Below are 20,808 nucleotides of genomic sequence, written 5' to 3'. Positions count from 1 at the left end.
CGAATCAAGGCTCTGGTCCCTGACCTCGGTACCTCCGTCTCCAACGCCGCCGCCGTGGCGAAAGACGCAACTCCTCTCCATGGTATGGCTGCTAGAATAAAAGCAACACTGTATCGTAGAAAAAAGCCCAATGATGATGTCAGCTTGTTATTGACTCTCCCTGGTCTGAATGACTGAGCAGAGGATGGGGGAGGGGTGGAATCTATCTATTGCAGCGAGGTGACCAGCCAGGCACAAATGAGCTCCAGTCTGTGTGTGTGTGTGTGTGTGTGTGTGTGTGTGTGTGTGTATGTGTGTGTGTGTGTGTGTGTGTGTGATGTGGGGGATGGGTGGGATCCTGCAGTCCTCGTTTCCGCAGACATAATCTGTCCCAGTTGCTGAACACCTCTTACAGTTTACAATAAGCTCTCTCAGCCCCCCCCCCCCCCCTCTCTCTCTCCCTCTCTCTCCCCCTCCCTCCCTCCCTCTTTCTTCCTTTCTTTCTTTCTGAGATGGATGTTTCCATCGGGGCAGGGAGGAGGGAGGCTGAGAGATGGGACCTAAATGGCAGCAGAGAGCAACGATAACAGAAAGAGATGTTTGCAAAATGACCTTGCTGGCAAACACTCTGCCTACTTGCTGTTAGTTTTCTTTCTTTCTTTTTTTAATATGTGACATTTGTTCAATATTCTTGTCAGCTAGGAGGTCAGAACACAGCGTTGACAGCATTTATCAAACAAAGACAAATCTACAATCATTTTATTGTGTATATGCAGTATGTATTAGCTTTTTTGCTGATATCTGATACACTCATATTTACACTTTTGTTTTGTTTTTGAAGCATTTTCCCTCCAAAACATCATGAAATCCCTTCTGCAGTGTAATCAAAATACAGCCCGTTTCCCACTAAAATGAGGGAGTTGACACTGTGTTTTTTGAACGCGGGACGACTCTCAATCAATCGGCATTTAGTCCCTTTCCCATTGACCACAAAGCTGCATAGCTTCCACTTTCACCACTACATGTCTGCTGAGATCGCGTAGATGAAGTGCGAGAGAATTCAGGGAAGTTAACAATGGAGAGCAACATGGAAGCGAGTCCGGCGGTGGCCAGTGTTCTTTGTTGTTGGGCACTTTTGACTGTAGAATCGCTGGGCGAACAGCCGTGGAACTACGGTGTCGTTCACGCCAGACTTGAAGCAGCGCCCACCCTCCGCAGCTGCAGCGATCGTTTCGCCGTCTGCTCGAGCCAGAGGGCAGTGAACAGTTCTCGAGCGCTGATGGAACGTAATCGAACACCTTTGCTTCGGTACGTGACCGACGCTGCGACCCGGCGCGATATTATGACTTAGCGCACGTAACGCTCAACGCCATCCCGTGCGGCAGGTAAAAGACGCAATGTCGTTGCGGGTCTCCCTTTCCCACCGCAAGCCATGCTGCTACTCTCTTTTGGTGGTCATGCGTGCAGGCCTAAAACCCAAAGCTAATAATAGCAGCTCATGATATCCCAAGTCTAAACTTAAGACTAACTTTCACGTCCTGTCATCTCCATCCCCAAGCCAGAGAGACGGTCACACGTCTCGTCAGATGCGTCGTTGCTGTTGTCAACTCTTTACATCACCTGGCATCAGAGATTTGGTGGGCATCCGATAATTCAATTCATAGCCGATGGCGTGCCGACAATCTTGTTTGTTCCGAACAGTCATTAGTTTCAAACTCAAAATCCAGCGGATGTTTAAATCAAAACCAAACAAAATTTCAGCTAAACTTCCGGGTCCTCAGAATCCGCTGTCTCGTCAGAATATGATCACTTTGGATGAAATCTTCCGACCAGCCAACAGAACCTCGTCCCCAGAGCACCGCCACACTGCCTGGGTTGATATTGCTTACATAAACCCTCCTCCAGCCCCCCCCACACCGGGGACCACATCTCCCAGGCTTCCCTGTTCCTCTCCCTTCTCTCTTTCTTCACTGGGAAATATTTGTGTGTACTGTTGGAAATGGAAGGCTGCTCTTTCTTTTTTTTTTTTTGAAAGCGCCCCAGATCGCTGCAGCTGCTGTTGCTGCCACCCGCCCGGTTTCATAACTCTGGTTTGTTTGCGCGCTGTGGGATTTATTAGGAGTGTTTTCCCCTCCCCTCTCCCTCCCCTTTCTCCTCCGATTTAAGAGCACTTCTCTGTCTTTTCATCTCCCGTTCACTCAGGAGAGTCTTTACCGTCGGAGTCGGATGGCTGTAAATGTTAATGTGTAACAAGGTGAACTGGGATCGATGGGGGGATATTACAGCTGCCAGCCTCCCCGCGTCTCATCAGCCTGATGAGACGCTCAACACACACACACACACACACACACACACACACACACACACACACACACACACACACTCTCTCTTGCTGCCCTGCACGCACAAGTGCAAACACACGGCTGCATAAAAGCCCCTCCCCCTCCGATCCCCCCCCCCCCCCCCCCCACACACACACACACACACCAGCTCCTGCGTCTGTTTTCCCTCTTTTTTTCCTTTTCCATCCCTGTCGCGTTAAATTATTTAATCACTTAGCAGCAGCAGCAGCAGCAGCAGCAGCACGCTATTCCAGTCTGTGCGCGGCGGCAAGAGTAAATTATAGCTCCGTAGGTAAGGAGCAGCCATTACTGTAAGGCCTCATGAAGACGTATTACGGCGGCGGGGCCTTTTGTTGAGACCTTGTCATTGTCAAGAGCTTTAAATATGCCACCGCGTTTATGTGCTGCCAAACATGACTCGCCCCTTCGGAAAGTGGGGGTGGGGGAGGGGATGTGGAATAACAGTGGTCCGTCTGAAAGGCTCAGGGCTATAATGGTGTGTGTGTGTGTGTGTGTGTGTGTGTGTGTGTATGTGTGTTTCCAGATAATTATAGAGTTGGAGAACTAGAAGGGAAGGTGGACAAGGACTGGATTGTTGTTGTTTTTTTTCTACTTTCAGCAGATTTTGGAATCAGATGTTCTGGTTGTTGTGGTCGCTTTAACTTGAATTTTCCCCTTTTCTGGATTTTTCATTTTTATGTACAGGTTGTTCAGAAAGTGTTACAACCCTCCTTTTATGGGATGCTGTACTACCTTTCACCTTGTTGTCATTATTTTATTCACAACAGGCTTTTTAGGTTGGTTAGGTTTTTGGGTTTTGGCCTCACCACACCAACGTACTGACGTCTCCAAGGTTTACACAGATACGGTAACATTATATTTTATATCCATAACCAACGTATGCTCTTGGGATTTTTTCAAGCATGCTGCTGCTGCTGCTGCTGCTGCTGCTGCTGCTGCTGCTGCTACACCCTCTGACCTCCACCAGGTGGGTGGATATTTCCGGCAACACTTACCAATCTGCAAATGACCTTGCAGGCAAAATATGCTTTTTTGCTCCCACGTGTCCATTTGCTCGTTATTGTAATTCAGTTTGACGCAGGCCTTATTTTTTTTCCCTTCCCAGGCAGGTTTCATTTCCCTCGCATACATAATGAGAATTCAAATGAAAGCTTGCATGGGCGGCGGAGAATTTCATCTCCAATATCAACGTGTCAGGTTGTAACTGGCACTGTTCCGCTGCAGGTAAACATGTGTCAGAGGTTGTTTGATTATTCCAGTCGCTTAATACCCCCTCCACACACCCCAACCCCCTGGCTCATTCTGGTACCGGGACTCACCTTTGCCACATCGGGGTTTTGCGAACGAGTAGTAAATTACAGTGCCATAACACGTGGAGAATGGGAGCATCAGGGACTATTTTTAGCGTGGATGGCGGATCGGCTCGTAACAGAGTCCAATTACTAGATGTCTGATCCGTAACAGGATCCACGCTCCAGACATTGGAACCCCGTCCCCGAAGGCCTCTGCATCTGCTGGTAGTAGCGTGTTCACCTTAACATAATACCTCCAGGGCTTATTTGTATCAGATTTCAATATGCAAATCAGTTGCCGGAAACAGGTCAAAGAAGTCGAGCCGTGGACAAATGTCAGGAGCTAGCGAGCTAAAGGGGTCACACCAGCTAGCTTTGGCCAACTCCAGCTAACCTTTGTTCAGTGTATCCCATGTGTTTTTATACTTTTATTTGTATACCTTGGAAATCAGAATTAAAGCTAGGCATGTCGTCGCATTCCACTTCTAAGCCGAAAAAAGCAGGTTGGAGCCTATTGCGATTGCCGCCAGCATTGCTAGCAAAACCAGCTAAACATACAATGCCGTGGTCACATATGAAAGCTACCCGTCAGTTGCGCAATGCTACGTGTTCTTCATGACGACAAAGCGAGACAGAGAGGCTAGTAAACCGCTTAATGTGCAACTTTGCCTGCTTTTGATGAAGAGGATTTGCCGCCTTTGCGTCGTTGAAGCTGAGCTCGATCGAGTTTCATGGGATCACACTGTTGCATTGTGGGTGCTGCAGAAACCACTTTACCTGGTTACAGTCATATGTCAGTGTGAATACATAACGGCGCAGTGATCATATTTGCAGTAGCTGTCTATGATTAATTCTTGGACGGTGCGAGGCTGCAGCAGAGTCAACAGAGAAGAAGTTGTGCTGTGTGTGTGGACGCCGGTAGCGGCGTGTTTGTGTGGTTTTCCCTGGAAGTCATTAGCTTGACACTCTGCCCCCCCACCTACCCCCCAAGAGCTCACTTCCCTGTTTGCTCTTTTTTGCACTGCTGTTTTTTTTCCCCCTCTCCATTCATTCAGCGGCGATGGACGCCGAAAAAGCATCATAATTACTCACTGCTGCTGATGTAGATGCACCCTTCCAGAATAAAAGCAGGAGGGCAGGTTGGCGGGGGTGGGGTCTACGGGCGTTATCGCACAAAATGAGGGAAACGATTGTCAATATCAGAGGAGCAGGGGAACCCTCGGTGCAGTCAAACCTCCCTAGGCATGTGAAAGGCCAGGCCCAAGAACTACACCGAGCCCCTCCTCCACTCCCACCTCCCTCCTCCCCTGTCCTTCTGTGGCCCTATATAAAAGTCATCAGCCACCCTCCTCTTTCCTGCTGCAGCCACGCTCTAACCACAACACCACCCCGGGGCTTTCTGTCTGCGTGTGTTTGTCTGTTTCAGCTTATCTGTTGTGTGTGTGTGTGTGTGTGTGTGTGTGTGTGTGTGTGCGTGTGTGCACATGCTAATGAGCGGCCTCTTCTATGCTAATGCTCACCTCCTTTTTTATTGTTTATGTCTGCGGAATATCCATTGGGAAGTGTGTTTTGCATCTCAGTGCTGCATCCTGCTCTGCTGCTCTGCTCCAGTGTCCTTGTATCATCTCGTTCACGCTGGAAAGACGGCCTTCAACCACCCGAGTCGGACGGAACGACGGAAGCCCCCCTACAAGTACATAGTAATGCAGTGTTTGTGTGCATTAGTGTGGGCAATGGGGGGCATTTCTAAAAGCATATTGTGACAACAGAGAATAAACCCGTTGTGTCATGGAGGCTGACACAAAGGGGTTGTTTGCCCTCATATGACTGGAGTGATACACATTCAGGGAACATAACGGTCAAATGTGTCACTCTTTAGTCAGTGACACGTGTGATTGTGGTTAAAGATACTGTACTTTACATATCTCAAAGACTGCGTATTTTGTGTGTTTTTGTGTGCGTATTTTCTCTCCACTATAATTGTAATGTGTGGATGGTACCTGTGCCACCGACACACCAAACCCGGTCAAGAACTATATGAAACTTTAGTTGCCTGCCCAGAAAGCCTCTCACGAGGCCCCCGCCTAGCTAGCTAACTAGCTACAGTAACTGACCTTTTGGGTTAATGATTAGAATCTTAATCCAGTGAATGAAATAAACCATTATTTTTAACCATCACATTGCAAATCATGTGAACATTTTATCAAATTTGATTACACATTAGTGTCACTGAAAAAAACAATACCCGTGTATTTTGCTCTGAAATCGCTAGATTTCCCGTTGCACAATCAATTTATAACCCATGCTATTATCATATATTTTTAAAATCCCACTGAAGCAAAGTAAAATTTAGCTTCATAGTTGCTCTCTTTTTTTTTTAAATACATAAAAACACAATAATACTGCTGAACCCCCCCTCCTCCATTCCCTGCCTATAACGACACGGTGCCTCCTCCATAATGCGACACCCATTTTGATGTTTATGTGAGCGGAGCGCGCTTCCTGCGGCGCGCACGGAGCCCGGGCCTGCCTTGCCTTGCCTGCTTTTGCCTCGCCTCATTTTCGCATGGCGGGTCAGGCTGCCGTGTGTTTCAGTCTGAGCCGTTGGCTGCCGCTGAACCGCTTTGGCTCTTTTTCTCTTTACTAGCGAGCGAGCCCACGAATCCTGCCTTAGCCCTCGACTGTGTGCTCCTCTGGCCCCACTCTTCCAGGGGATTTTTTTTTACCGTCATATATGTGCGCGTCGCTCACTGGGGATCCCTGGCGTCGCTCGGCCGGCTCTGGAGGCCGTTATAGCGCCTTTCCGAGGCTTAATTAGCGGCAGAAAACAGCGCGGCGGCGGCGGCGCGAAGAGGAGGTGGAGGCGGAGGAGGAGGAGGAGGAGGAGGAGATTCCATATTAGGAGCCCGGCGGAGAAGGCGCCCCCCTTGTGTGGCTAGGAGCTTTTCTGGTGAGTGTTTATCGACGGTTTTTTTTTTTTATTTTTATTTATTTATTTTTTATTATTATTACATCGTCGCCGTCACGCAAGGTTTCGATAATGTGGTCGCTCGGCGACGCGCGTCATGGCGCCGTTTTTTGTGCCTTTTTATTTTCATATTCTCACTCGCGAGGTGGGGGATGGGCAAGCATCAGCGCGTGAGTAGGCGCGCGCGCGCGCACGCACACTCTTCTCGCACCGTGCACGTGTTCAGTAGGGGCAGCTCGCGTGGTTGGTTTGTGTGTGTCGCGCTTCCTTCCTTCCCTCCTTGCAATGGGCAGCTTTGAATGATCACAGACATTTGAATGGCAGTGTGTTTTTATTTATTTTTATATTGTTTTTTCAAACCTTTACACACAGACATGGAATTTGTGTCGGTCAGTCCAGTTCAGTGTTCATGTGTGACAAGAAAGCTTTTGTTTTGTTGGGAAAGTAAATTTAACAGAAAAACTTTTTCACCCCCCTTTTTTTGATTGATTGATTGATTGTTTTTTTTTGTTTTTGTTTTTTTTAAAGGAAGTTTATTCACTGCACATCTGTTTCTATCTGTGTTGGACAGTGTGTGTGTGTGTGTGTGTGTGTGTGTGTGTGTGTGTGTGTGTGTGTGTTTTAAACTTTGACTACGTATATAGACTTTGCTCTTCTCCTGATAAATACACCTGTAATACTTCAAACTGGCTGCAGGAAGGGTCAATATTTTGGCTCCATAATTGAAATTGTGGTGATGTCAGGCTCAAAAGTTAATGTCACACTGAAAACACAATGTTGTTGCAGTTCATCAAGTGCACTGATATTTAATGGGAGCCAATGGGACTCACGTCTTATGTAATATGCTACTTTTCTTTTTCTTCTTCTTCTTCTTTTTTTTTTTACCCTTGAGTTGACATTTAAGTTTTGTAGTGTACAGCTGGTGCCCCCGGTACCTCAAAGCCAGGTGCCACACACACACACACACACACACACACACACACACATACCTAGGAGGGCCTCTTCCTAGCCTGGCTTGGCCCATTTTGTCGTCTGAACTCTGCACAGTGTCAAGTGTTTCCTCTCATTATGTGGCAGGAAGTGGGCAGGTTAATGTTCAAACCTGGACAACTGATTCTAACAGACTGGCGGTGTGCTGAGATAAAACGTTATCTATGTGCACCTTTTTTTGTTGTTGCCTTCAGCGTGGCCTTGGAAAGACAGTCTGAGGTGTGACTGTTAACGTAATAAAGCCCTGGCCTGAGATAATGCCGGATCCTCCCAGGTAAATATACTCCAGGTGTGGTCATAAAAAAATATGAAATTGAATGTTGTTTTTGGGCCATTAAAAAGTAGGTAATGTAAACAGTGGTTCGTCAGACGTCCTTATGAGCCGTGAAATTGCGTTATCACGCGAAAACCACGGCTCCTCAGCAATGGAAAGAAAGAAAGATGCTGTTTGTTTGTTGAAGATCCCGGAGAAGTCGGCTCAGCTTCATTTCTAATGTGATTATGTGTGTGTGTTTTAAATAGATAACACTCTTTATTCAAGCTTTATGCACTTTGTTTGGGTACAAATGAACAAGAGGACTTCAGTTTGGCCTCTGTTGCCAAGTGTCATTGTGGCTCAACGTTATGTTTTATGACATTAATTCCTCAGTGATGATGATGATGATGATGATCAGAGTCTTTAGAGCTTCCATGGATTTAGATTGCTATTCAGTTCACCATTTATTGTTAGATCTTATTTTCCTCATTCGGCATGGCTCAACAGAAGTGCATGTCAGCACGCTGACTGTGCTTGTGGTGTAAGTGCGTCTTGCAACATGCGACGTGAGGCAAAACTTGTGTGTGGTTTGTTTCTTGGTGCTATATCGTCGACTGTGTCAGGCAAGGACAGCGAGAATGATCCGGAAACTGGTTGTGTTTTGTGCTCATCTACCAGCGAATTGTTTCTGCTAAACGCTCACACTGGAGTTCCATCTGCAGTAAATATCTTTATGAAGCTCTTGACCACTGTTTTTGTCTTCGCACTCGTTGCTTGAATTTGTTGAGTTGTGGCTAGCGGCTCCATAGAGGAGAAAGAGAGCTTTTCGTATTTAAGTTTCACAAAGTCACTTTTGTTTTTGTTTTTACTTAACTCTTAATCAGCTTACTTATTTAAATTTGCGTCCAGAGAAGAATAGTTTAATTTCAATAACTTTGAAGGACTCGGTGCTACTGAGATGCTATTGGGAACCCGTGCCAAGATGTTGTTGTTTTTTTTTGCTGCGTCATTGAAACAGATCATGATTGTTCCTGTTATAACTTGCAGTTTTCACTAAACACCAGTCGGCCTAAATAGTGAAAACCTTTGACGGGACAATCCTGGTCTCATCTCGTCCACCTGAACTCCTCAAGGCTTCACAACGTTCACAACGAGAATTTCTTTCTCAAAGTTTTGACCTACAATTGCTAGTGGAGCAATTTGATGACATCACTTAGGGGCCATTTACGTGGAGACAGATTCTTTTGAAACCGCACATTTTTGAAACCGCACTGGGGGAAAAAAAAACGTGTTTCCACAAAAACGTGTTAAAGAAACAAACAACCTCCTAAACAGGAAGACGATGTAGTACCTACGCTCGGCCTGGTGTGGCACTGCAAGTTTACTCCCTGAAGGCGGAAGAAGAAGAAAAACACCTGAAGCACGCCGTGTTTTTCAGAAGCAGGAGCTCAATATCCCAGTCCGCTGACCCGACCAAAAGAAAATAAATAAAGAGTAAAACAGGAGGTTTGCAAATCTTTTCCGTTGTGTTTATTTTCAATTTGCACACAATCCACGATCAATCCACAGAGCACTGTGTGTTATTGTTCACTATTGTTTGCTGTTTGTTTTAGTGGAGGTTAATGGGAAGACCGCAGGCTGATCATTTGAAGCAGTAACAAGTCCGCTGCCCGACGTGGTTGTTGTTGTTATGAGTGGTCTTATCTGCACCTCACGGCCGCTCAGGTTGCAGGGGGGAAGGAGGGAAGGGTTAAGAACTGTGAAATCAGCATTTCCATAAAAGATCGGTTTCGGCGTTTACACAAATTCGGGCAAGGCAGAGTTTTCAAACTCCGGTTTCGGTCTGTGCGGTTTCAGTGAAAATGCCGGCTTTGTGTATACGCGAAGCCAAACTGCATGAATATTCGTGCGATTTCAGAGAAAACCGTGTAAACGGCCCCTAAGGACTGAGTGACCAGAAGAAGTATCTTCGATGTTGTCTCTCAGCTGTGCGGGGGCAGCAGCAGCTTCTCTGCTACCAGCGTACAGATGTTTCTTCTCATTCCATCAGCGAGGAACCTGCTCACAAGTCATCATGAGTCCCATCGCAGCGTCTGAACCAGTCGTTTCCAGATGATTTTTTTTTTAGAGAACATTGTGAAATTGTGCGACAGCAAACAGAGTTACTACTACTACAAAGATTTGCCGCTTTCAAATGTCATCCACTCAAGCGTGTCGTCGTGGGTTGCACGTTTCCACCACGACGGTTGCAGGCCGCGTTTTTGCTAGCAGGGCTTCAGCGGTGGCCGTCGTGCCAAACCGTGTTTTATGTTAACCTTTAGAAGTGGTGGACGTGTTGCAGCAACGTCTCTGCTGCATTTGTGTAGGTGTCATTGAGAATGCACGACATGTGAATGTCTGACCAGGATTTGTTTTACCTTCACATTCATGTACAAAAAAAAAAAGAAAATTCAGCAGAAGCCATTGCTAAAGATTGTATTTGCAAAGATTTGAACTGTTCTTTTCTTGAGAACTCCTAACTGACCTCTAACACTCGAAGCCCAATCTTGAACTCTCTGAAGTCTGTTGAGTGTTGGTGTGAATCATAGTCCTCAATCTGTCTTCGTCTAAGAATTGTTCAGGCGGCCAATTGTTTCGTTGGTTCTGTAAGTTGTGTCACTCTCCCAGTTGTCAGTGCGTGGGCCATCTTTCATCTAAGGTTTAAAGAAGGGAAAGCAGATTTAAAATGCTATTTGAACCGCGCAGCAGCTTTCGAAGTTTGATAAATGGTCAAATTTCAAAGTTCATCTGGCTCTTCCCTGTAGCTGGATGATGATGACGTAATGTACAAAAGATCATTTATTTTTTAAAGGTTCACTTTACTTTACTTTACCCTGAATCTCACCCTCAGAGAAAAACACACCCGTCGATTGACCTTACACCACCAAGCTCTAACCAAAGGCTGGTTGGAGTCGTGGCATGATCCCCCTCCCACATCAACCCCCCCCCCCCCCCTCCCTGCCCCACACCCTGGTTAGTAAACAGCAGCTTCGCCTGCTCATTCTCAGCGACGGATGGGACACGAGAATATGGTTTATTTACAGAGCAGGCAGCTGAATCATGTTATCTGCGCCGGGCACATTGATTAGTTGGCCTTATTAAATCCCACAGAGCGTGGTGGAGTAGCACAGTTATGTAACCCGGCGCTCGTCACTGCTGTGAATCGGCGAAGGATGAGAGAGAGAGAGAGAGGGAGCGAGTGAGCGAGTGAGCGAGCAGACAGAGAGGAGTGGCGAGCGAACTCGTCTTCCTCCGGGCTGAAGGCCTGGAGGATCCACGGGAGGAGGAGGAGACGCAGGAGAGCCTGGCCTCTATCAGTGGAGGTCAGGGGGAACATTTAAAGGCCCAGTGTGTAAAACTTGGCTTAATTTATGACATAAGCTGAAACATACCATACTTCACATAAATACATTAATAAAAGTGTATACTTGCAGAACAATAAAAGTAGTTTGGTTTTCCTACCTTTAGAACAGTTCTCATATGTATGTATATATTATAATACATATTATAATATATATATATGTAAGAAGATAAGAATATACATAGAACAATAAGGGTCGTGCTCCTAGTTAGCTTGCAACGCTATTTTTTTTAAGGAAGCCCGCCTGACTCCTTAAACATTCTATACACAGGACCTGTAATCATCTAATGAATTGGTGTACCAGTGAGTGGCGCACATTAAAAATAAACAGGCACCATGTTAGAATAATAAAGTTACAGGAAGTCAAACCTCATTCCACATGACTGTGGGAAAGTCACAGAGCCACGTCCAGAATCTGAGGGGCTTCAAGAACTGACTTGACCACATCCAGGCCCGGATGCTGTTCAGATGGAGGGGGGTTCACTGTGTCCTGATGTCTGGGTGGGCTGTGCTGAGTACCGACACCTCACAGCAACACAGTAACACAATTACACATTCCATCCACTCTAAAAAAAAAAAAAACAACAAAAAAACAAAAACACAAGTTTCCATTACCAGAACTCCAAACTTCACAAATTTGAGCTTCAGTGGGATTTTATCCATTGGTTGTGGTAAAAATTTCCACCCAAGTTTTCTCCCCCGGCTACAATTGTGTGACATTTTCCGGAACATGCTGTACAAACGCTGGTGTTTTTGTCTTCAATTGTAAAGTCATCGCTCTTTGACCTTTTCTTTGACCTGTCGGGACCACGGCTGCGACTGACTGATTTTTGTTGTCGACTAATCTGTCGATTATTTTTAGATTTGTTGTAACTTCGATGAACATAACTTGCTTAAATCTTCACACCTGTGTTGTACTCTGTCCAGCATTTTTAAATAAATATACCAAAATAATGACACAGAAAGCATTTATCTGCAACATAGTTAACATATTTTTAAACAGAAAATATCACAGGTATATTAATTCACGAGTTAAAGGTTGCATGCAATGTTTACCACAGTTAAATGCCTTAAACAGATTTCTTACAACTTAAATATCGAATTAATATCCCCTAAATAACGAAGTTGCCAAGTGATCAGTGAAAGGGTGCTACAATTCAGTATAAACGCTAATATTGACAGGGGTTGTAATTCACCCATTACTGCCGTAAAGTAGCATTTAACCCGATCAATCGTTCGCTAAGCAAGCTTGCTTCGTGATTTTCCAATGTGCGAAAAAAAATTATTATGTACTTGGCTCATAGGCTAATGATTAATTAACTAATAAGCGTGGAATTTAAGGTGTTCGCGTATCGCCGGAGTGCTACCTTGGAATGCTAGGTGAGCGTCACAGAGTTTGCACCGAAGGTGTTTTGCTTCTTCATTTTCTATGAAATATTCCTAAACTTTAGAAACTTTGGGTCGCAGTTTTCAAACCTTTTCAGAGTAGAAGCCGTTCTTCTTCTCTGTTCTTTGCAGGATGTAAACAACGAGCAACACTGCCACCCTTAGCGCTCAGCACAGCACTGCAAGTACAAAAGAGCATGTAGTGGCTGGAGTGTGATTTTATCATTCAGCAATTTACAATAGAAATAACACGCGAAAATCGAAGCGTCGACGGATTTATGTTGTTGACGTAATCGATTACGTCGACTAATCGTTGCAGCCCTAATAACAACACGTGCCCGCGTTTCAATAGTGTTGAAAACGGAGAATCATTTCTGTATCCTCTGTAGAGCGGATATGCAACCTACTGTTGATTAGCTTTAGTGATGTTAAAGTTAAAGTAAACGCCAATTTATGTGTATATATATATATATATATATATATATATGTATATATATATATATATATGTATATATATATACATATATATATATATATATATATATATATATATATATATATATACACATATATATATCAGTCCTTTGGCTTTCCTTGTTCATCCGACTCAAAACCCAATGAACCTCCAAACAGCACTTCTGCTGTTTTGTTTATATATTAAAAGTGGTTGCGAAGGTCCTGCTCATGCCATCTTAAGGCAGCTTATATACCTACAATTACGAGCAATAACGATTAAAAAAAAAACAAAAAACACAGCCAGCGGTGTTTGTGTGAGCGAGTGTCTCTGTCTCTGCCAGGAAGGAGGGGAGAGGCTGCTGCATGTTGGCTCGCTCCCCAGGGCAGAGTGTGTGTGTGTTGCCGGAGCCGCATGTCTAAACCAAGGAGGCAGGTAGAGTGTCGATATATCGATACTATGGAAAAGTCTTATTGGACCCTTTTTGTTTTTTTTCCCCAAAATCAATGCTTTTGAAACACTATTGTGGCACCAGCCAAAGCCGACACCAGAAACCAACCAGGAACCACCAGCTGACCTTCCACCCAGTTGTTGCTCTGCAGCCGCGGAGAACACTCCCACTGCAGGTCTGCAGCTCAGCTTTGCAAAAACACACACACACACACTCTCAAGCCCTAAGCCAGCAGTCACGTGTGTGTGTGTGTGGCCACCACAGGGGTCAAGTTCAAAATGCGTGTGTGTCTGCCCTCAGTGGCCCATCCCCCTCATTACCCAGAAACCTTTGAAGTCCACTCACTGGCCTGCAGCGCTTCTTCTGCTTCTTCTGCGTCTTTTTCTCCTTCTTCTTCTGCTTCTTCTTCTTCTTCTTCTTCTGCTTCTTCTGCTTCTTCTGCCTCTGCTCCTTAGAGATGCTGAAGCTGATTATGTGTTGCCCGCATCCTCCGTCTTTCTTTCCCTTTGGGAAAGCCCTGCATCACAGCCGCGAGTGGATCCATTCCATTCAGCTCATATCAAATTGTCTTCCGCTCTCCCCTCCCCTTTGCCATTTTTTTTTTAGTAATACCATGATGCTACTTTCAGGTATTTCAGCCATAAAACACAGACCTTTGTGTTTGTTTTTTTTAAACCCTCTTACAAGACATTGTGTGTTTGCACAGTCAACAGACTCGCTCCTGTTTCCAGATCACTGGGTCAGTCGTTCCACCTCACAGCGTTTAGGCGACGTCACACGAGGAGTTGCGTCATTCTGAGTATCACCAGGAGGGGGCATGGCCACTGGAGGCAGCTGGTTATCATATGTGTGTATATGTATGTATATATATATATGCATATATATATATATATATATATATATGTATATATATGTATATACACATACATATGTAGAAACTTGTGTTGTTGTAACTCTAACTAAATTAACTAAATAATAAAATCACACTCTGGCCGCTACATGGTCATTTGTACCTGCAGTGCAGTACTGAGTGCTGAGGGTGGCAGTGTCACTCATTGTTTACATTCTGCAAAAATACGTCTTTTCTGAAAAGGCTTGAAAGCTCTGACCCAAGGTTTCTAAAGTTTAGGAATATTTCATAGAAAATGAAGCAGTGAAACACCTTAGGTGCGAAACCTAATAAAGCTCACCTAGCATTCCAGGGTAACGCTACGGCTATACGTGAACACCTTAAACGGCTACACCCCGGAGTAGCTGTATATAATACAGTACAATACAGTAGTAATACAATAATATAACAAATAACATTAAAGATAGATATTTTGTAGCTATCTTCTAAATGACTTGCTTATTTATGACACAAGAACGTAATACATTTTTTTTTCGCTTGTCAGTACTTTACGGCAATAATTAGTGAATGAATTGAATTGAATTGAATTGTAACACTCTTTCACTTATCACTTATCAACTGTTATTTGGAGCACATTAATTTGACATTTAAGTAGTAAGAAATCTGTTATTTTACTGTGATAAACATTGCATGTGACCTTTAAATCGTATATTAATATACCTATGATATTTTACGTTGAAAAATATCAGTAACTATGTTACTGATAAATGCTTTGTGTATCATTATTTTGATATATTTGTTTAAAAACGTATGCTGTCAGAGTACTACTGTATAACACAGGTGTGAAGATTTGAGAAAGTCAGGTTAATCAGAAGTCCAAAATAGGTGGTGAAAATGAAGGGGTGCACGATGAATATCGGACTGATGAATATCGTGCCGATATTAGGAATGATGACGTCATACCGATAAATCCGATATTATTAAAAATAGCTCCAACATTCCAATATAAACGCTCCGGTCAAGATTGAGTAGATTGCCAGTGCTGTGCTGTAGTAGGGTTGGGGTGAGCAAATCAAACGCTCCCTTTCTCCACGGACGCCCTACCTGTGCCGTAATTGGGGCATGGAGGCAAAACCTCCTAGGAAAAAAAGTCTTGTGCGCTGCGAGCCTGACGTAAACTTCCCCAGCGTGTGTGTGACTACAAACATTGCGCCGATTGTGTTGGACTACTTTGCTTTGTCTGAAGAAGACATTTCGCCTGCTATTTGCAAGAAATGTTTGGCAAATATTTCACGAGGGGGAAAATTCTGGTTTTACGTGCATAAAATGAACCACCGCCGTCTACACCACGGCTTAAAAAAATGCCAAGATAAGAGTCGATGGTGAGTTCAACACCACCATCCAGGAGCTCAAATGTGGCCCAGTAGAACGTCCGTTGGACAATTTGGAGGACTGCTCCGTCAACTGGCCACACATTTGCAGAGGGAGAGAACATTAGTGACATTATGATGTGACGTCATCGACCATCCAACATCATTTTGATTGGTCAGAGGTCCAACATTCGCCTTTCTGTCTTCGAAATATTCGCCTCAAGCGGAAAAAATAACTGTCGCCTTTTCGGTCCGTGAACATTCGCTGCCGGTGTCTACGGTTCCATTGACTTCAATAGGTTTAAAAAAAAAAAACGCCAATTATTCGCCTAGCGAAATTGCTCCCGGTGTGTAAGAACCTTTCGTTGCAGCCCTACATGTATACACACACACACACACACACACACACACACACACACACACACACACACACACACACACACACATGTGATGTGGATCGTTGTCACTCACACTGATTTCATGATGAACCCCCCCCCCCCCCCCGGTTTTCGAAGCAGCACCTGTTTGGTTTTGCGTGAATTAAAGAGATTTAATTTTTGATTTATTAATAAATGATGATTCTTTAAACTTCAGTAACCATTGAACGCCTCTCATCCAATCACAGCAATCCAATCTTGACGGGATTTGATTGTTGTGTTATCACCCTTTAGTGCCCCATAAAAACTCAATGGGCTACTGCTGAAAGTTGTGTTGCTTAGCGATGATTGTTAGCCACGATGCGACATGACAAGTTGTCTTTTTTGCCTTCAAGACAATAATGCAGATTTCAACAGTTTACACAGCTATTACATCACCTCTTTTTCTTAAAATTAACGATGTTGCTTTATTGACATTGTTTTTTTTTGTTGTTTATACCGACGACAGCGCAGCTCAGGACTGCAGTGGACTGGACTGGACTACACTGGACTTGGTCCAGTTTCCCTGTTTAAAGGCTGTTTAAATGGTGTCATGTAGATCAAGAGTTTGATCTGAACTCTGTGGTTGTTTGTCTTTGGGTGCCAAAAGGAAGTGGTTTCCGCTTCGTGGCGCTTCCACATCCGGTGTCAACCGGCCGTTGTTGTCTGTATTGGCTTGTCGTATTGATCTAGAAATCCAACAAGTCTAAGCCTAGTCTAAGGACTTGTTGGACTTTTAGATTGTTGGAATTCGGTATTGTTGGACATCCATATTGTTGGATTTCTGGATTATTGGAGTTCAGAATTGATGGAAGTCCTAGAATCTGATAAAGAACTATTGAGCCTGGTTGTCTTTGTTGTTTGGTTATGTTGGTGATCCGGAAGTCCAACTACAGTGTGAGTTGGACTCCTAGAATTGTGGGACTTCGGGTTCAAAGCTCAAGGGGAAGAGCTGAGCTCCTATTGGTGTCAGCCTCATTTCAAGTGTCGACATGTAAGACTTGTGCTTACCTTCAGGAAAAACAAACCACCCTCTCCCCCCAAAAAATCACTGTCGTTGTCGACGAATCCAGGAGCGAATGAACCAGCCTGTTCTGGAGATGGAGGCCCACTCAACCTTTGGTTCGCTGTAGTTTCCCGCTAGGTTCAGTGCTAGTGCTGTAGTTTCCCGTAGTTTTTTCCTGCTGTTGTTACCCGTCATGTTGTGGCTGTTGTTCGTGTTTGTCGCTGATCACAGACACAGGAAGCTCAAAGGTCCCGATAGGTTCATTATTAGGGATACAACAATACCACTTTTTTCTTACGAGTACTAGTGTGTTTCGGTCTCACCAATACCGATACCAAGTACTTAATAAGGCCAACAACAAGTTTCACCTCAGTACAAACACAAATTAAACAAAATTGTTGTATACATACACATGTAACTGGTAATGGTTATAGTGGTATCGGCATGTATTTTACGAGTACTAGTATTCAATCCCGGTATCGGTACCGATACCTGACACTGGTATCGGTACAGATACCTGACACTGGTATCGGAATCGACGCACCCCCCATTCATTATATTACATCTAAAGGTCCTTACAGAACGGACAATAGACGAAGTGATGCAAAAATGTGAATTTTTCACGGGCAATTTTTTTCTATACTCACCAAGTGCGATGCAAATATGCATATCTTTCTTAGCGGATAAAGTTTGGGGCTCTTTCTTTTGCGCCGAAGGAGAAACCATGGAGTCGACTCCATCCTCAAGTGATGATGTTCTGGTGATGGTCGAATTAAAAAATAAAAATAAAAAGAATAGAAGTCTTTGGGTACAACAAATATTGTTCTTGAGTGAGGTGTTGCAGCCGTTAAATTAAAGTAATGACTTTTGTATGCCTAGTGCCTTAGTTTATAGTGGACATGTGTATTCTGCTTATTGTATTGCTAAAAATGTTGAGAGGGCGTGTTGTGTGCAGTGTGTAAGGACTTTTAGATTGGCATGAAGAATGGCTGTAATTCGAGTTCAGTTGGACCAAACTCTTGTTTTAAAAGTCAGGCTTTAGTGGGATTAAGGCTCAGACGCTGCAGCCAGTGTTGAGCAGGTGGTGTCTGTTTGGTCTCGACATGCTTCCAGCCTTTTTGCTTTATTAAAAGCAAACAACACAAAGTTCTTTCGTCTTTCTTTTATTCCCCAGAATCTCGCTCTTCCTCCAGAGCAGCAGAGCAATTATGGAGAATTCTCACATTTCCCCAACTCAAGGCTGTGTGGGCATCAGAGTGTTTGCCTCAATAAATTGTATTTAATTTATTTTGTCTTTTTTACTTTGTGTACCGCACCAGCTCTGTGTCTGAGGAGATGGATTTTCCTCCCTCCTCCTCATATTCCAGTTGGTTCTGAGCGGCTGGGTCAGACCCGGTTCACACTTGCTCTATAAAACAGATGTTTAAACTGCTAAACTCCTGACTCCTGACGCTCCTTTTAAATCCAGTGTCACTGCTTTCACCTTCGCTGACGTCCCTCCTCATCTCTCCTCACCGAGTCCTCTGCTTATTGACGAGTGACGTTTTCTAATCATGGAACTGAGTGGTGACATCAGACCCCAGCTGGGTTGAAGCCCCCCGATTGGTCCAGCCGAGGTGTGTTCAGGTCCGGCGGCGCTCTGCGGTTGTTGAACTGTCTGATTGGTTGCAAGGTCAGTGTGGCCCAGAGAGTGGGTGTATTTATCGGTAAGCTGGGCGACGTCTGAGAAAACACGACTTTGCGACTCGGTTGAAGCTCGTCTGCTGCGACCACCGAGATAAAATGAGACTCGTCTTCTCATAGGTCCGTGGTGTGTTTACATGTTCTTCATCACACGCTGCATTTATGAAAAGAAAAAACTGCTGTATTGCTGTTGAGGACAGTGAGTGGTTCTGAAACCTTAAAAGCTGGTGTGGGCAAACTACGGCCCGGGGGCCATATGCGGCCCGTTCAGCTTTTTAATCCGGCCATCTGAATTTAAAGACACTAATTTAATAGGAAGTAAGTCATAAAATAACTGTATTTCATCATCTTTTCTGTGTTTTAAGAGTCATTTCAATAAAGAGATAAATACAGACACATATTTTGTTCTAACGCTTGATATTATAGCACGTTTTCTACATATCCCTTGATATATTTTTTCCTCCTAAAAGGTGGGTCACCAAAACTCCAATCTGCTCCAATCCATTGCAGCCCACAAGTCAAAAAGTTTGCCCACCCCTGTTTTAAAGGAACAGTCTGCCAGTTGTTGCAGTGCATGGTGAGGGACCAGCAGACAATAAAGGAAGACGACTTTCCTGTTTGTGTTGCTGTTATATGTAAGTTATTCTTGTTGTTGTTGTCCAGCAAATGGATGAAAGTGGTGCAACTGTGTAATGTGAAAAGAGGACCTAAGAATTTGTTGAATTCGCAAGTATAACATTCTTGGATTTGACGTCACAACTCACTCTGAAACAGCTGCAACTCTGACACGCTGCCTCTAATAAAAACATTAATAAATAAAAATTCATTTTAATTCATCAGTTGACGACCCAGCCGACATCTTGCAGAGAAAACACACTTTTCTGCTGACTTATTCTCACTGTCACGTTGGGTGCAGCCGATGCCCCTAGTGGCTGATGAGTGTGCTGCTTGGCATTTGACTTTGGACGGATTTCTCTTGTACCATTAGCACATTGCTCCTCAATTATTTTCTGTTATGCCCCCTTTGGAAGAAGAAAACATTTCGCGCTCCTCCCCCCAGCCCTCACTCTCTGCCTCGAACTATAAATAGTATAATTTGTCTATAAAATTGTTAAAGGTACACCTCTGTACAACATTGATTCCTTATTAACAATAAAGAAAACGTAGATCTATTGACAACAAATAACTTTATTAACATTGTTCTTCAATCTGTAACAGATTTAAAGTGCGTCAGTTTGCCAGATATTCCCAAAAACTTGAATCCTCATTTAAACTTCAAACGACAGAGGGATGGTTTTTATTTTTGGAGCACTTGCGTCATCCAGCGTGACAGAGACCATGTCTGATGCTGCAGGCAGTATCAGCTCCTCTGCTATGGCGTGGTTGTTTTTTTTTTGCACTGAGCAATTTGGTACGCCACCTTATATGATGCCAACAGTGCTCGCTGGCTTACTGAAGTAGCATTCACAAAGTGGGATGATCGTCCGCCACGTTTTTGCTGAAAAAAACTCAAGCGGATTATCAGCGTGATTGGGGTGCACTGTCTGTAAGTGGCGCCTTCATTCATTTGGCTTCATGCTGTCCGCTGCCAACGTTTTTAGACAGAGTAAACACAGTCCGCGTTTACTCGGTAGGAGACGTCTTTCCTTTTCCTTGTCTCCTTCTGTCGTCACAGTGAAGCCAAGTGCTACATACGCTTCGTCATATTTCCTGGTCTTAGCTTTCGGGAGACTTTCGCTTGTCTCATTATGTCCGTCTCTCTCCGCCTTTCTATTCATCCCCGTTAAATATTTTTTCATGTTGTCTCGGGGGTTTGTTCACTGCACTTGATATCTCCTGCTCTGTGCTGTGTGCGCGCATGCCTGGTGCGTAAAAAAACCCTACACGTGGAGCTAACACTCTAACAATAAGAGCACCGCTGCCATCTATTGTAGTGGATGTACA

At 44.3% G+C, this 20,808-nt stretch overlaps 2 protein-coding genes across 4 annotated transcripts in view; one reads left to right on the top strand and one right to left on the bottom strand.

Annotated features, from left to right (window-relative positions):
• The window catches only part of LOC142884522 (4-trimethylaminobutyraldehyde dehydrogenase-like), a 273,088-nt gene that overhangs the window by 173,478 nt on the left and 78,802 nt on the right, over window positions 1-20,808 (bottom strand). The gene's annotated exons all lie outside the window — the stretch shown is intronic.
• Window positions 6,211-20,808, top strand: part of tbl1xr1a (TBL1X/Y related 1a) — a 32,440-nt gene continuing 17,842 nt past the window's right edge. The window contains exon 1 of one of the 3 annotated variants that reach the window (XM_076051432.1): window positions 6,211-6,584. The gene's annotated coding sequence lies outside the window, so the exon portion shown is untranslated. The remainder of the gene's footprint in view (window positions 6,585-20,808) is intronic. The other 2 variants (XM_076050622.1, XM_076011567.1) reach the window with 2 other exon arrangements.

Source organism: Nelusetta ayraudi, unplaced genomic scaffold (assembly GCF_046127955.1).
Source record: "Nelusetta ayraudi isolate G7.1 ecotype Tasmania unplaced genomic scaffold, CSIRO-AGI_Nayr_v1 ptg000001l, whole genome shotgun sequence".
Taxonomy (NCBI): Eukaryota; Metazoa; Chordata; class Actinopteri; order Tetraodontiformes; family Monacanthidae; genus Nelusetta; species Nelusetta ayraudi.
The sequence above is the reverse complement of the archived record's forward strand: the minus strand, read 5'-3'. Positions and strand labels throughout refer to the sequence as shown.